The sequence below is a fragment of the Aedes albopictus genome, chromosome 3, assembly GCF_035046485.1.
Source record: "Aedes albopictus strain Foshan chromosome 3, AalbF5, whole genome shotgun sequence".
Classification (NCBI taxonomy): Eukaryota; Metazoa; Arthropoda; class Insecta; order Diptera; family Culicidae; genus Aedes; species Aedes albopictus.
In genome coordinates, this window is record NC_085138.1 from 322,108,761 (window position 1) to 322,123,804 (window position 15,044).

The following is a 15,044-nucleotide window of genomic DNA, read 5'->3' on the forward strand; positions in this document are numbered from 1 at the left end:
TTTTTTTTCTATTTTATATCGAGATGAACCAGCCTCGGGCTGAAAATTTCCCTAATAAAGTTGATACATAATAGTAAATAATATAACTATCCCAGGTAAATGTGTAATGAGCATTGATCAATACGTAAAAATCCTAAGATTGTGTAGAGTTGAGAGAACAGAAAACCCTATTATGCTTAGCCAGACTACAAGTTCTGTTGATATTACGTATAAAAATCAACAATTGGCTTCTTTAGTGGTGTTGAGATAATTCCATATTCACAATCTACATGCCAAACTGAGCCGAAATCCAAATTTTCATGAACTTTGGTGCCCGGGAACCTATTTAAAAATCGATTTAAAGTTTGTATGGGAGCGATTTGTCGAATCACCCCTCGTCGCATTTCGTACTGGGCGGAGCTGTCAAGCAGTTGCCCAGCTGTCAAAAGGTGATTTCAAAAAATCTTTTTGTAATTGAATTTAAGTATCAAAATAAAGTTTAAAAAATCTGAAAAAAAACATACTGGCTTAAAAAAAGGTGCTCTTTCGAATAAAATCAAAAAATCAATATATTATTCTTAATTTAAAAACCCAATTATTGGATCCTAATGATCAAAATTCAAACAAAAAAAAATACGGTTTATCCAAGTAAATCTGCATCACGCAAAGGGAGCAACAGCTGTACTTTGCATAAGATTTGCTGAGAGTAAACTGGATATCGCTTTTATCCAGGAACCATGGACAAACAACTGTAGGATAATGGGAATTCATACAAATTCCTCCAAATTAATATATAAAGTAGGGCAGTTACCACCAAGATCTGCAATTTTATTGACTGGAAATGTGAATGCAGTTCCAATTACACAATTGGGGTTTTAAATTTAGAAAAATTCAACGATTTTATATTTTAAAAAAAAAGAGCACCTTTTTCTAAACCTCTATGATTATTTTCAGATTTTTAGAACTTCGTTTTGATACCTAAAATCAATTTCAAGAAGATTTATTCAAATCACCTTTTGACAGCTGTCCAACTGCTTGACAGCTCCGCCCAGTACAAAATCCGACGAGGGGTGATTCGACAAATCGCTCCCATACAAACTTCAAATTGATTTTTAAATAGGTTCCCGGGCTCCAAAATTCATGAAAATTTGGATTTCGGCTCAGTTTGGCGTGCAGATTCAGAAAAGGGAATTATCTCAACATCGCTTAAAAAGCCAATTCATTAATCGTGACATTGTTGCAATTATGATGGAAGTATCAACAATCCAAGGGAAAAACGGAAATTTGTGTTGCTTCAGCATACTTTCCTGGAGATGTGGATGATGTACCTCCACAGCAGCTTTTGCCTCTTATTGCAGGAAGCAAAATAAAGCTTTCATCATTGGTTGTGATGCAAATGCTCATCATACGATATGGGCTAGCACAGACATCAATAGTAGGGGAGAACACCTGCTAGATTTCATTTCAAGAAATGAAATCGATTTATGTAACAGAGGCGATGAACCTACCTTTACAAATACTATTAGGCAGAAAGTTTTGGATTTGACATTGTGTAGCCATACACTGTCGGAAAAAATCGAACATTGACATGCGTCTCTATCTGATCACAAACATATACTGTTTGGCTGTCAACTCATAGAAACTACAACAAATCCCAGGAAGACTAACTGGAAGATCTACACCTCAAAACTTTTATCGGGAATGGATAACTTAAATGACATTCCAATTTCTCGTCATGAGCTTGAAGAAAGCGCTTCGATACTTTCGAGTATAATTAAACAGGCTTTTCATGACAGTTGTGCGCCAAAGAAACGCTCTTCAAATAGAGATGTTCCTTGGTGGAATAGTAACTTGCAAAAAATGCGACAGAAAACCCGGAAGTTTTTTAACCGGGCTAAAAGCACACAACAGCGGAAACAATACAAAAAGTCCCTCACGGTTTATAACAGGGAAATTCGAAGGTCGAAGAGGATAAATTGGAGGCACATATGTGAAAACATTGAAAGTACTTCGATTGTTGCTAGATTGCAGAAGATCCTCGCTAAAGATCATTCAATAGGTCTTGGAACTCTTAAAAAAGAAGACGGTTCTTTTACGAAGAGCTCCGAAGAAATCTTAGAAACAATGGTGAAAACACACTTTCCGTGTTCTATTGTTGCTTTCACTGAATATCAGAATACATCTATATCACAAACTGAGGCCAATGAAACCAGGAGTTATATTCAAGAAGATGATGAATCAACTGTGGTAGAAGGTACGAGGAGTGATGAATGCATTCTGGCCGATCAAATTATTACTGAACAAAACGTTAAACGCGATTGGTTCCTTTGAGCTCTTCAAAGCGCCGGGTAGGGATGGAATTTTACCTGTACTACTGCAGAAGGGTAAAGAAATCTTAACACCTATCTTAACCAAGTTGTTCCGATTAAGCTTATCATTAAGCCATATCCCTACAGCTTGAAGAGAAGTGCGAGTCACTTTTATCCCAAAGGCAAATAAGAAGGATAAATCATCACCAAAATCCTTCAGACCTATAAGTTTATCGTCCATTATGTTGAAAATAATGGAAAAAATACTAGGCGAGTATATAAAATCGTCATATTTAACTAAAAGCCCATTGAGCCAAAATCAATTTGCATATCAAGAGGGCAAATCTCCAGTAGCAGCACTTCAAAAGCCGGTTACAAAATTGGAAAGATCCTTTGAAGCAAAGGGGATTTCACTTGCTGCCTTTCTTGATATTGAAGGAGCGTTTGATAATACATCTTACGATTCAATGAGGAATGCTATGTCTAGACATGGTTTTGGCAGATGAGAGACTATCATCTAGCCTTGGCAGCTCATGAATTACCGTTAGAGCAGTTAAAGGGTGCCCACAAGGAGGCGTGCTATCACCTCTATTATGGTCTTTGATAGTTGATGATCTCCTCAAAAAAGTGGAAGCACAGGGCTTCGAAATAATTGGCTTCGCTGAATTTGGAAATTTGGAAAAAGGAACTTTTTTAGAACTTTCAGATACAGTCAAGTATCTTGGAGTATATCTTAACAGTAAACTAAATTGGAACTTAAATCTCGAGCAGGTAGTTGATAAAGCCACAAGTGCTCTAAATATGGATTAGTAAGAAAACTTTTGGTACAAAATGGAAATTGAAACCGAAATGTATTCATTGGATTTACTCGGCAATTGTGAGACCCAGAGTTACATGCGTCACTGGTCTGGTGGCCTAAAACAAATGAAAGATTAGCACAAAAAAAGCTGGAAAAACTTCAAAGATTAGCTACTCTTTCAATTACTGGAGCAATGCAAAGTACACCGTCTAAAGCGCTTGGCACTTTACTTCACTAACTTCCGCGGCATCAATTTGTTCAATTAGAAGCTGCAAAGAGTGCATTGAAGCTCAAAACTACACAAACTCTTTGATAGTGACCTAAGAGGACATCTACTGGGGACATGAGCCGACCTACTGAAGAGGACATCTCAGTATTCTGAAAACAATGAGTATCGGCTCTCTAATCGTAAATAATAGTGATTGGATGAGCAAAAGATACCATTTTGAACGCTCTTTTGAAGTGATTTATCCAGGGCGAAATCTGTGGACAAATGGTGACCCAGAACTACACCCAGGATCAACCGTATTCTACACTGATGGTTTGAAACTGAACGATCAAGTAGGGGCAGGCGTAACTGGTCCCGGGATTAAAAATATCAATTCCTATGGGCAAATGGCCTACAATTTTTCTAGCTGAAGTCTAGGCGATTTTGGAATGCAGTAATATGTGCTTACGTAGAAACTACAGACATTCAACAATTTGCATGATGTCTGACAGTCAAGCAGCTCTAAATGCTTTGAAATCAGCAACATGAACTTCTAAACATGTTTGGGAGTGTATTCAGTGACTTCAACAATTGGCTTGCCGCAATCAAGTTAAGCTATTTTGGGTTCCTGGGCACTGTGGAATTGGAGGAAACGAAGAATCCGATATGTTAGCAAGACTTGGAACAGCCCATCATTTCATAGGACCAGAACCATTTTGTGGTGTGTCTGGTTGAACATGATAAAATAAAATTCAACTGGGAAAACACCACTTTTGCGAGGTAGTCTAAACGCTTCATAAAACCGGACGTTTCAAACACTCGCAAACTTTTAGAACTTTCAAAAAAAGATCTCAGTTCTTTTACTGGCTATCTAACAGATCATTGTCCTAGCCGGTATCATCTGAAGCTGATTGGAAAACTTTAAGATGATGTATGTCGCTTTTGTGGCATCGATACCGAAGACTCGGAGCATTTTTTATGCCGTTGTCTGGCAATTTCAGCTAAAAGAATTTCAGTTAAAAGAAAAAGGGGCTGATAGAACCTTTGATGTCTGGAGAACAAACCCCAATACGGTGCTACAGTTCATCCGAACTGTAGCACCGTGTTGGGATCCCGCTAACAGTCAAGGCTTGATTATTGCTAATACAAATGGCGATACGTCAACTTGACATAGCAAAATAAAACTGGGGCATTTGTCACAATAGATCTAAAAACTGGTCGCAATGACTTATATACCCAACAAGGAATCAAAAATATCTGGAATGTGACCAGTATATCCAAAATCTCAGTAAATATGTTCCCATGCTATTGCGTTGCAAAATCATTATGTCGCAAGCAGAGCCGTGGTCCCATGGCGCCCTTGGCAAGCATTATTCAAAACATTTCTTAGAAGATCTGTACGAAAATGTTCAGTAATCATTAGACAAACCATGGACATTGTTGAATACCAGGAGGAATTTGTAAAGGAATATCTACATCAGTTTTTGTTGAAATCTCTGGAAGAATTCCCGCTGAAATCACAGGCATAAATTGTGCTAGAATCGCTGGAGGAATTCCTGCAGAAATTTCCGGAGGAATACTTGATGAAAATCTGGGAGAAATTTCAGCAAAAAATTCAAATGGAATTCATGAACTAACTCTTGAAAGACTTCAGTGGCGTCTCGTAACCTCACTTTTTACCTGTTCAACGACCTTGCATTTGCGAAGAATTTATGATTGAAAATGGACGAAAACGACTATGTTCATCATTTTCTACAAATTACAAGCCAATTTGAAGAGAAAATTCAAGTATTTACGTTCATTAAACAGGTAGATTTGAGGTTAGGGAATCGCCACTGAAAGAATTGCAGGAGCTGTTCTTTTAGAAATACTTGATGATGGAATGTTAATTTGTAGAGAACCACTTTTGGAAGAATTTCTGAAAGAAAACTTGGAAAGAATCCCTTGAAAGGTTTCTTGAGGAATCTTTGGGGAATTTAAAAAAAAATCCCTAGAAGATCTCATGAAAAAATTTGGATGGTATCAATGGCAGATTTTCCAACGAAATACCTGGAGAAATTCCTGAATGAATTCCAAATTTATTATCCAAGGGCAACAGGGCTAACTCTGTTTTAGCTATAGCTAACCATTTTTGTCCAGCTAGCTACGACTCCGGAACCATTGTGCCATGATTCCACCACGATCACCAACACACACACCACCTTCCCTACAAACAACAACGACTAGCAACCATCGTCCCCATCATCAACGCAACGTAGTACAACAACACGCTGCTGTCTGTGCGAGCGTAATTGTTATTGTTGTTGCACGGTGTAGTCGCACTAGTCGTGGTGTTGCATCCACGGAGAAATCCCATTCCAAACGCACACTACGGGGTTTCCCTTGCTTGCCGATACTCCGACGACAAACGCAGACACATCCCGTTCCGCTGCTGCTCTGCTGCTGTGGTGGAACGTCTTGGCTGGCTTACGACTGGTGGCACTGGCAGGCATCAGAGACCGACAGACAGACATGAGAGAAATTGTGCCCCTTCGGTGTTTATCTGTTTACACGAAAATAAACACAACTACACTGCCGATGAGCTGTGCGGTTGATCGATCGGAGTCGGAGGCGGTGGGTGGGTGTAGGTGGTGGTGACGAGGGAGTAGCACAATCTTGCGGGGTGAACCTTACCATCACTTCGCGACAACGACGTCGGCTGATGCAGTCATAATCATCCTTCTGGTTGGTTTATCTAGACATTCGGAAGAGAAATTACAAAGGGAAAACAACGTTAGATTCGATGTAGGGCTTTGGGGTTTGTTGTATAGGTTTTCTAAGGAGACATGTGCAAAGATTCTTGAAGATATCCTGGCTAGTGATCTCTGCTCGAAATCATTGACATAATTGGCTTGTGAATATCTTCAACTGCATGGCAGATTGAAGTAAAAATTCACCAGGAACTTACTTTGAAATTGTTCATACCTAAAAATTTGGAAACTGTACAAGATGTTAGTTCGGAAATTCTTTGTAGAAAAGCCGTGCATTTGTTACAAATAATTATTAGTTGCAAATCACAGTTTGTGTTAGATATAATTTCTTAAAGAAAAAAGTCCACAACACCAAGCTGTTAGCAATGTCAATGTCATAACTTTTTCATGCATACACCAATATGTCATTGAGAGGCAATGAAGCATCGATATCTGTACAGCTCTTGTTTTGTTATAAATCCCAGCGAAAGTGCGTCAAAAATCACACATAATCAATTCTATTTCTGAGCAAAACAAAACGGTAGAACTGATATTTGTCCATGCATCGGAGTTCTGGCCCCATCCATGTCATGCTTCTAGTTTAGTCTCAGGACTTTAGGCTAGTTGTAAAGCGCTGTCAAATTAGAGAATGTGTTCGGTAATAAGAATTCATGTGAGTTGCAAAGCAGATGAACTACCAAGCGAGCTTCTAAAATACGGTGGAGAAGCACTGGTGAGAGCACTACACTGGGTCATTACCAAGATTTGGGAGGAGGAAGCATTACCGGAGGAATGGATGGAAGGTATCGTGTGTCCCATCTACAAAAAGGGCGGCGAGTTGGATTGCGGGATCTACCGCGCGATCACACTACTGAGCGCTGCCTAAGTGCCTACAAGATACTCTCTCAAATTGTATGCCGCCGTCTATCACCGATTGCAAGAGGATTCGTGGAGCAATATCAGGCAGGATTTATGGGTGAACGCGCTACAACGGACCAGATGTTCGCCATCCGCCAGGTGTTGCAGAAATGCCGCGAATACAACGTGCCCACACATCACTTGTTCATCGATTTCACATCGGCGTATGATACAATCGATCGAGAACAGCTATGGCAGATTGATCAAGGCGACGATGGATCGAGTGATGTGCGTAGTTCGAGTATCAGGGACACTCTCGAGTCCCTTCGAATCTCGCAGATGGTTACGGCAAGGTGATGGTCTTTCATGCTTGCTGTTCAACATCGCTTTAGAGGGTGTAATCAGGACAGCGGGGATAAACACGAGTGGAACGATTTTCACGAAGTCCGTTCAGCTGCTTGGTTTCGCTGATGATATTGATATTATAGCTCGTAAATTTAAGACGATGGCGGAAACGTACATCCGACTAAAGAGTGAAGCCAGGCGAATCGGATTAGTCATTAATGGGTCGAAGACATAGTACATGATGGCAAAGGGCTCCAGGGAGGAATCTCCGCGCCCGCCACCCCGAATTTATATCGACGGTGATGAAATCGAGGCGGTTGAAGAATTCGTGTACTTGGGCTCACTGGTGACCGCCGACAACGACACCAGCATAGAAATTCAGAGGCACGTTGTGGCAGAAAATCGTGCTTACTTTGGACTCCGCAAAACTCTACGATCGAATAAAGATCGCCGTAACACGAAGTTAACTATCTACAAAACGCTGATTAGACCGGTCGTCCTCTATGGGCACGAAACATGGACCCTACGTGCAGAGGACCAACGCGCCCTTCGAGTTTTCGAACGGAAGGTGTTGCGTACCATCTACGGCGGAGTGCAGATGGAAGACGGGACTTGGAGAAAGCGAATGAACCACGAGCTGCATCAGCTGCTGCGAGAAGCAACCATCGTCCATACCGCGAAAATCGGGAGGCTACGGTGGGCGGGTCACATCATCAGGATGTCGGATAGCAACCCGACTAAAATGGTTCTCGAGAGTCATCCAACCAGTACAAGAAGACGTGGAGGGCAGCGAGCTAGGTGGGTCGACCAAGTGGAGGACGATCAGCGGACCCTACGCAGAGTGCAAAACTGGAGACAAACAGCCATGGACCGAGTGGAATGGAGATGGCTACTATGTACACCAGACGCCACCCCGGCCTTAGCCTGATCGGTAAGGTAAGTAAGTGAGTCGCAAAGCATACTCGTTTTAGAAACTGTCACTAGTAACAAGGGCTTTGTACAATGATTCCTTATTACCAAAACGCATTACCCTAGCTTAACAAGTTGGATGTCACCATGGTTCAGCTTGGTAGATCTTACTCCGTAACGCAACCCAAAAAGCTGACGTTACGGGCTCCGTTAAAGGACGAGCATGTTTTAAACCTCCTCAACCATTCATCCCTCAGCACGGGTCGCCTGACACCTTAGATTGGGGTTCCTTGTTTGGTGAACTTTTACCCCCCGGAACAGGGGGTCCATAGTGCTATTCTAAGCCGGCAACTACACGGGCAGTGATGGAAGCTTGTTGACAGACAAAACAATGGAGGTTGCTAGGTGGAAGGAGCATTTCGAAGAATTGTTGAACGGTGGGAAAGGAAGAGTGACAGATAGGATTCGACGGGAAGGCTATGGCACCTACAACACTAGACGAGGTCAGCTGAATAACAACAAGGTTGCTGGGAAGGACAAACTCCCGGCTGAGATGGTCAAGCACTGTAGTGAGCATTTATATCCAACTCTTACACCGTCTCACGTTGTCTTAGTGGGACTAAGATGAATGCTACGATGTCCATGAAAGACACATCTAGAATCTAGACAGCTATTGACCAGCTGAAACGCTGGTTCAAGCACTTTAGAAACCATTTCCAAGTATCGGCCACGCGACCAACACCTCAGCATGATCCGCCAAGGGTTCGACGCATTACCCGTGTCAACACCGAAGCTCCATCATTGCAGGAGATAGAAACAGCCATCCGTAGCATGACAACGAACAAGGCCCCGGGGATATACAGCATATCAGCCGAGCTGTTCAAAGCTTTCCCCGTAGCATCCGTACAACTGCTGCATCAATTATTCTGCAACATATGGGAAACCGCGACCTTTCCGGTCGACTGGATGCAAGGCGTCTTAGTAAAGGTGCCCAAAAAGGGTAACCTGACTGTATGCGATAATTGGCGGGGTACCATGTTGCTGTGCATCGTCGTTCAAGTCCTCTGAAAAGTGATCCTTAACCGGAGACAGGAGTAGATTGACGTAACTCTCCGGTGGTAGCAAGCAGGATTCCGTACCGGACGATGCCGGACCATATCGTCACGTTCCGTATCATCTAGGACCAAATCAATGACTTCCAAGAATCTCTCTACCCGGTGTTCAATGATTACGAAAAAGCTTTCGACCGTCTTAATCATGAAAACATGTGTGGAGCCCTCAGGCACAAGGGTGTCCCTGAGAAAATCATCGGCCTCATTGAAGCACAGTACAGGGCATTTTCTTGCATTCTCTGAAGAAATCGCGCTAGTAATCATTGAAGGAATCCTGACTCCTGAACTCCTGAAAGAATCCTGAAGGCATTCCTGAAAGAATCTCGTGAGAAGTCCCTGAATAAATCGCGGAAAGAATCTTTCAAGAAATTCTTGCATGAATCCTTAAAAGAAACCCCGAAAATCGATAAAGACATACCTGCAGGGCTGTAGGGAGGAATCCTGTGATAAATCACTGGAGGAATCCCCTAAAGAGTCCTGGAATATACCTGCAAGAATCCCGGGAGGGATCTCAGAAGAAATCCCGCATGAAATTCCTGAAAAAATCCTGGGAGAAATCCCTGAAAGAATCCTGATGCAAAACTTGAAGCAATCCTAGAAAGAATACTAAGAGAAATCCCCAAAAGAATCCCGGAGGAAACCTTGAAGGAATGCTCAAAGGAATCTGTCGTGAACATCCGTTCCAACCGGAAGCCAAATGTCCGCAAATGAAGCCATTCTTTTCTTCGATCCGAATGTAATTTCCGAATCACCTCCACCAGCAAAGAGCGCGACACGGACACGTCCGTTCGTCTCCAAATCCGCCAAAAGAAGACCGACCAAGCCAAAGCCGAGCAAGTTTGAAGCTTCGCCTGCTTTGTCGATTATTCAGCACATCTGTCAATCCAGTGAAAATGTTTTGTCGGCTGTTAGTGCTAGTAAATGCACTGAAATAAAACTGCAATTCCAAATCAATTTTTATGTCATTTGTTTTTTACGTACATTTTTTAATTACTCTACAATTAGGTTCTATATACTACATTCTTCCCCTCCTCTACTCTTCTTGTGGAACTAGACTGAAGCAAATGCTTATTTTCTTTCCTTTAGTTTTAAGTAGTCTAGGAACATGAATATAATTTTGACACTTGAGTTTGGGTGAAAAAACTAGGCAACCATGTGCATTTGACCTGCAAAATGAAAACAAACAGTTGGTTGTCTTGGTAGTTGCCAAGCAAAATCTGAATCATCAAGCAGTGGCACTTTGGGGCACACAGAGGCACAATTGAATACCCGTTGGCACACTGAAAATAATTGGCACAAGTGAAGATGTGCTCAGCGACTCCCCCTTGACCCATATACAATCGTCAGCAATCACAAACCAATAAAAATGTAATCTAATCTAATTCCAAATTCAGTCAAAATTTGATCCAATTCCAATCCAAAATTAAACAAAACCACCATGAGCCACGTTCTCTCGTGCTAATCAAAACATATTCTGCCTGAGTTGCGTCCCCTCGCACGATCCCAAACAATACTTTCGATTCGCGTCCTCTCGCACGAATCTAAACACAACCTCTGTGAGTCGCGTCCTCTCGCACGACACCAAACAAAACTTTCGATTCGCGTCCTCTCGCACGAATCTAAACACAATCTCTGGGAGTCGCGTCCTCTCGCACGACTCAAGGCACAACTTCGGCTTCAAGGCTTCGAAAAATCCATTCAACCGTAAAAATTTCAATTTGTCGAAAAACTTCTTCACAAACCGATCCATTTTATAATACATACCAATCACTGGGAGCCGCTGCGCCATTGTCGTGAACATCCGTTCCGACCGGAAGCCAAATGTCCGCAAATGAAGCCATTCTTTTCTTCGATCCGAATGTGATTTCCGAATCACCTCCACCAGCAAAGAGCGCGACACGGACACGTCCGTTCGTCTCCAAATCCGCCAAAAGAAGACCGACCAAGCCAAAGCCGAGCAAGTTTGAAGCTTCGCCTGCTTTGTCGATTATTCAGCACATCTGTCAATCCAGTGAAAATGTTTTGTCGGCTGTCAGTGCTAGTAAATGCACTGAAATAAAACTGCAATTCCAAATCAATTTTTATGTCATTTGTTTTTTTTACGTACATTTTTTAATTACTCTACAATTAGGTTCTATATACTACAGAATCCTTTGGAGTATCAGTAAAAGAATTCCGAGATGAATCCCTGATAGATTCCCGGGTAGAATGTTGGGAACAATCTGTAAAGGAATACCAAGAGGAAACTCCTTAAAAATCGCAGGAAAAAATCCTGAAAGTTACTCGAAAGGAATCGCAATAATAGGAAATTCCGAAATAAATTCCTCGATGAATCTCGAGAGAAATCATTGAAGGAATTCCAGGAGTGATCCCTAGAGGACACACGGGAAAATCGGCGAAGGAATTTCGGGATGAATCTCTGTAGAACTACTGGAAGCAGGCTTGTTCGCACTGAGCGCATGAAAATTCTGCTCTTTGATTTTACACCATGAAGCACATTATAAACTAGAAATATTTTCATTTTATCAGATAGAAGGATATTGAAATATCCTAAATGTCATTTCGAACTGTCAAAAACCGCAAGAAATCCCGGGAAGACTCTAAACTCTCGAAAGAATCCGTGACGGAAACTCAGCGGAAATTTGTATTGAAATACTGAAAGAAATCGGTAGGATAAAAGGGTATAATACGCCCCACCGGGGCAAAACGCCCCCTTCATTTTCTAGAGATTCAAGCGCTTTTTGCATGCGTGATCAATTAGAAAACTTAAATATTGAAGAATAATTGCCATCAAGCTGGTCCGTTAGTTGATTGGTACAGAAAAACAATAATATTATCAAAAAGTTTGAAATCGAGGCTTTTGGCGTAATATTTTATCTCTTGTAAGCTAACTTCATTGCAAACAAAGCTAGTTATGTTCGCTCGTGGTATTTCGCAACTTTTATGCAGTTAAACACTAGTTAAAAGACCCTCCTACGATAAGCATGTGGTGGAATTATCCTCTGGGACAGTTTTATCACAGGGCTGGACGTTTTTGTTTTGGTGGGGCGTATTGCCCTGTTTGTTTTGATAAGGTAAATTTTGGAACGTTTTCGAAAAACGTTTCAAAGCTTCCATAGCCGCCTCACCAAAGGTAAAGTTCTCATGCAACACTTCACTGACTGAAGGAACAACGATTTGCAGTGAACAATAGATGGAATAAGGCAGCAGTTGTAGATATATTGCCATTTCTGCTTAAGGGGGGCATATTATACCTGTTTACCCTAATGGGAACTCAGGAGAAATCAGCTTAGGAATCCCGAGTTGAACTTAGGGAGGATCCACGGCAGAATCTAATTTGGAAGGAATCCCTGAAGAAACTCTGGGATAAATCCCTGAAGGAAACCAGCAGAAATGCATAAAGAAACCCGAGATAAAACAATAAGGTAATCTCTGAAGGAATCCCAGACGAAAACCCAGCACAAGTTTCTAAAGAGATCCTGAAACAAATCTTCAAATAAAACTTGAGAAGAATCAAAGAAGGAATTCCTGGAGATATCCAGGGGAACTCCCGAAACGAGTGAAAGAAGAAGTATGGGAAAAATTCAAGAAGCAAATCAGGAAAGAAATCTTGGAAAAAAAATCGGGAGAAATGCTTAAAGGAACTGCCTTGAAACTGCCAGAAACGCTTATAATAAGAGAAACGAAATTGTAGAATTTAGTTTTTTTTATCAATTTAATGTTCTATGCAGCCAGAAGTTTGGAATTTCTACCTGACTTCTGGCAATGTAGAACATTAAGTTGATAAAAGTTTTGTGTGGCGAGATGGACCGTGATCGGTCTTAGCCGTCCCTAGTGACAATCCAAAGAAAAAAAAAGTTTTGTGTTGTCCAACAAGGCAAAATTCATAGGGACATTTTATTGAAATTCAGAGACTATGTCGAATTTTTTGGCTCAATTTTCAGGAAAAGTGTTGTTAGTTCCTTCAAAGATTAGAAAAGAAACACGGGGAAATTAAGGTACATGTCACTTTAATTTGAAGAAGAGAGAGTCGATGAAGAGAGCTCGCTCGTGTTACTTTCGCCCTTATTTAAACTCAATCTAGATGTATGCAAAACTAGAATTTAAATACTTTTGACACTTTTGATAAAACACCATCCAGAGACCCCTCAACGTCAAAACATACTTACCAACACATTCACTACACGCTTTCGTCTGTGTCGTCCAAAACCACCGCAAGCAAGGATTATAGTTTATGTTCGAATCCACTTGCGTGACAGAAATGCAAACAATATCACTAGCTCCTTCACTCTACCGTTCAAACTTCTTCCATCATCACTGGTACACTGTTGTACCCTTCTTCTTCTTCTTCGGCCTAGCCCCAACCCAACACGAAAAAATGAAGAAAAAAAAACTTCACTCCCGAGGAAACTTTTCTGCACTTTTCACACCAAAAATCGCCCCAAAATCGGCGGCCCCATCCCGCACGGATAACGGAACCCGCTCCGGAAGGCACTGCGGTACGCGATTCGCGACGGAAACTGCTGTTCTGACGACGGTGACACGCTATTCAATTTCGCGGAACGAAAACCAAGACGACGACGACACAACGACGACGGAAAACACACGCACGGCACGGACTTCGTTCGAGATTGGATTGCGGACTTCGCTTCGCTGGCTGGCTGACCGACCGACCGCAAGCGAGGCATGAATGAGTGAGTGAGTGAGTAGTTCGCTGGAAAAACTTAAGGACTCTGGTGGTCTCTTTCTGGCACTGATGGTGCGTCTCGCTCGTTTTGTTACGGTTAAATGAAAATAGACAAGCTCACTGGGCACTAGCCTAGATAAGGGCCGGCATCAGGAGGTGAGTTGATTTTTTATGTCGTTTTTGCGGCGGTGCTACACTGACAAAATTCCAATATTTTTTTACATGTGTCAAAACACATAACATTTTAAAAGCACAATACAAATTAATATCATAATATAACGTCATAACACATATGATGATTGCTTTTATGATTTATGTGTGAAGACCACATAGTAAAAATCTATAGTGTTTCACACATAAATAATATATACACTGACAAAATTCCAATATTGCGCGCAAACCCCAACATTTTATTCCCACCTTTGGGTTTCCGCGCCGAAGACCCAGCGCCAGATTCGGCGACAAAGAAAACTGACAGCAGTCGCCGAACAGTTGGCAATCCTGATATTTGACGGCGGCCGCCCGGTAGGCATGTGAGTGGATTGTTGTCACGCAAATAGATCTTTTCGCTGAAAATGCATGTGTATTGAGTTATTCTTGACAGATTTTCTGCAGTGTTAGTGTGAAATTCAGCGATTTTCTGTATCGCGTAAGCCTTCGCTGGAAGAAAACGTCATGTTGTTCAGCGAAGTAAGGAAAATTTTCAGTGAAAAAAGCAATATTTTTTTATATGTGTCAAAACACATAACATTTTAAAAGCACAATACAAATTAATATCATAATATAACGTCATAACACATATGATGATTGCTTTTATGATTTATGTGTGAAGACCACATAGTAAAAATCTATAGTGTTTCACACATAAATAATATAGGAAATGAACTCGTGAACAATAACGATGACGGCGGCAACATCAGCAGCAGCAGCTCGGAGTCTTGCTCGGAACTACCATTTTGAAGGCAGTGAAAAACGGTTTGAGATGTTTCCCGATTTGTTCCAAGTGGTGTTGGCGATTACAAATAAAGGTAAATGGTAATTTGATTATTGATATAATCAATCTTGCGATATTTAATTCGAAATGTTATTTCACATGCACCCAAACATGA

At 41.4% G+C, this 15,044-nt stretch overlaps 1 protein-coding gene across 2 annotated transcripts in view; it reads right to left on the reverse strand.

Moving 5' to 3' along the window:
- The window catches only part of LOC109401184 (uncharacterized), a 405,345-nt gene extending 391,458 nt beyond the window's left edge, over positions 1–13,887 (reverse strand). For both annotated transcript variants that reach the window (XM_062842782.1, XM_062842781.1), the window contains exons 1-2: positions 13,418–13,887; positions 5,969–6,029 (exon numbers count right to left, since the gene is read on the reverse strand). The gene's annotated coding sequence lies outside the window, so the exon portion shown is untranslated. The remainder of the gene's footprint in view (positions 1–5,968; positions 6,030–13,417) is intronic.
- Between the last annotated feature and the right edge of the window lie 1,157 nt (positions 13,888–15,044).